This window comes from Sminthopsis crassicaudata, chromosome 1 (assembly GCF_048593235.1).
Source record: "Sminthopsis crassicaudata isolate SCR6 chromosome 1, ASM4859323v1, whole genome shotgun sequence".
Classification (NCBI taxonomy): domain Eukaryota; kingdom Metazoa; phylum Chordata; class Mammalia; order Dasyuromorphia; family Dasyuridae; genus Sminthopsis; species Sminthopsis crassicaudata.
Window position 1 is genome coordinate 713,285,522 of NC_133617.1, and position 2,792 is coordinate 713,288,313.

Sequence of the window (2,792 nt, forward strand, 5' to 3'; positions counted from 1 at the left end):
GCTTAATTTAAATCCACAGATTAAATTAAAGTGCAAAAGGAGGAAATGACTTTCTTGCAAGGAAAATAAAATTTGTTTCCTATGAAGGAAAATCCTTTTCAGGTTAGTATCTTAATAAATATTTCTTACTGGAGGAAGCCTTTCTTTAATCTTTGTAAAAATATGTGAGTATTATAATTACCTCTTTCAGTAGCTAAAGTCAGTTATTAGGATGTGTCAATAAAACACAAGATATGATTGACAGATGAACTTCAAATATGTACTTTTAATGAGTTACGTTCTGAAAGAATGACTGGCTAATGGAACAAATACATCAAAACAAAAACCGTATATGAGGAGGAGAAAAAAAAATTACAAGTGGTATATGATGATCAAATCATTTAAAGACGGCAAGACCTAATACCCTTCATTTTCTAAATGAATTGTAATGATTCCTAGAAAAGTGCCCAAAGTCATCCAGTAAATTAGTGTCAGAGTAGGAATAGAACTCCATCTAGGTGCTACCACAGTGGATAGAGCATTAGATCAGCAGCCCTCTTTCCAAGTTCAAATTTGACTTTGGACACTTGCTTTTTTGATCTTGAACAAGTCATTGTTTGCTCAGTTACCTTATCCATAAAATGAGCTTGAGACAGAAATGGTAAGACATTAAAACATTTTTGCCAAGAAATTTTGCCAAGAAATGGAGTCACACAGGGTAGGGCACTACTAACATGACTGAACAACAACTTTGTGACTTGTAGTATACAATGTTGTTTTTTTGGTTCCTTTGTTTTTTTTTTTCCATTTTAACTGTGTTCTCTACCCAATACTGTGTAGAAATATTAATATTCTTAATTGTTTTAGGTCATATTGTCTAAGGATCTGCAACCAGGTAATTTTTAGTGTTTTGCCAAAAAAATTGATATGTGATATAGGGTATATAGGGGAGGGTGATATATTAAAATTTATTATGAGTAGCCTTATGTTAATATGGTTAAAAGATAATTCTACAGATTAGAATAAATTATATATATATATATATGTATACAATAACACATTAACACATTACTCAGTAGGGATAGTACCAGAGTAGTACTAAGCAACAAAAATATTAGAAAAAAATTATTAATAACTGAAACCAGACCACATTATTTTCAAGTTATATGCTAACCACTACTAAGGCTGGTCTAAAATTGTATAGCACTTTCAAAGAACATAGAAAGTGACAATGAAGTCATAGGATATCAACACATATTTCCATAGGGTCTCCTGGTTTAGTTAAGAGAAATTATTCAATTTTTTCCATCATATACAACTCTTCATGTCCCCATTTGGAGTTTTCTTGGCAAATATATTGGAGTAATTTGCCATTATCTTCTCCAGCTCATTATACAGACGAGGAAAGTGAGACAGAGTTAAGTGACTTGCCCAGAGTGACACAGCTAGTAAATGTCTGAGACCAGATTTAACCTTAGGTGCTCTTGACTCTATCCACTGTGCCACCTAGCTAACTAGTTGTTGTTTGTGCTTCATTCATGAAGAAGACCATGACATCTATGACATGTCATGCCATGTAATGGAGAGGTATGCATGCATGGTCACCTGCCTCACTTTTCCCTCAAGAACCATCTGCGTCCACTGGTAATATACCCAAAGAGAAATACATATCAAAAACAGAAGGGAGTTATGGGCTTGAAGCAAGCCTTCTGAAGCAAGTGGCTCTGAATTCTGCTCAGCTTTCCCCAGGGCTGGCTATTGTCCAGTGGTATGTAACAAGCTATATTCTTTGATTTCCAAAAAATATGTTCTCCACTTAATTAATATGTCTAAATTACCAAATGCAGACAGGAAGAAGCTTTAGGAGTCTGATAAAGGTTGGATGTTATAAATTCTGGATAAAGTGATTGGTATCTTAGTTTCCATTGAGGTTGGAGATTTTAGGATTAGATGTCTGCTATTCTCTCTTTGAATTTTTGCTGAAGACATTTTTCTTCTTTGGGCATTTAGCTTTTGGCAAAAACAGACATCAATAGACCTGTGGTCATGGTCATCCTTACCATACAAAATAAAAAAGCTCCTGATAGCTAGTGCTCCATTACACTCAATGGTTTGGGAATTTCTCTTTTCATAATCTCCTCCAAAGACTTTGATTTTGCAAGATGTGAGAATAGCCACTGCCAGGACTGTTGTGCCTATTATGAGGAAGAGTGTGCCAGAGGTGAGTCTGACTCTACAGAAAATGGAACTCTACCTATTAGATGAAATCTCGATCAGAAAATCATCCCTCTACTTTCAAATGGTAGTTGTATAGTCTTTGTAAAACTGATGGAATTAGGATTAGACTTTGTATAGCTAATATACTTCATCAGGTGTTTTCTGTGCTTTTTTTTTAATCCCATAAATGCTGATACAGGCACTCATTCTTCTTGCTTTTGATATCCTTCTTCTCTTCCTTATGTCCATTCTTTGGACTTTTTCTTTTTTCACAATTTTTATTAATAGCTTTTTACTTTTAAAATTCATGCAAGAATATTTTTCAACATTCACCATTGCAAAACCTTGTGTTCCAACTTTTTCTCCCTCCTTTATCCTCACCCTCTCCCCTAGATAGCAAATAATCCAATATAGATTAAATATGTGCAAATCTTCTAATTATATTTCCACATTTATCATGTTATATAAGAGAAACAAGATAAAAAAAGAAAAATGAGAAACAAAAAAGCAAATAAAAACAAAATAGTGAAAATACTATGTTGTGATTCATATTCAGGGACTTTAATCTTTCTTTTTCTATTAAAGATTTTTATTTT

At 33.4% G+C, this 2,792-nt stretch overlaps 1 pseudogene; it reads right to left on the bottom strand.

Annotated features, from left to right (window-relative positions):
* Positions 1 to 1,839: 1,839 nt before the first annotated feature.
* Positions 1,840 to 2,403, bottom strand: LOC141555796 (neurensin-1 pseudogene; annotated as a pseudogene).
* Between the last annotated feature and the right edge of the window lie 389 nt (positions 2,404 to 2,792).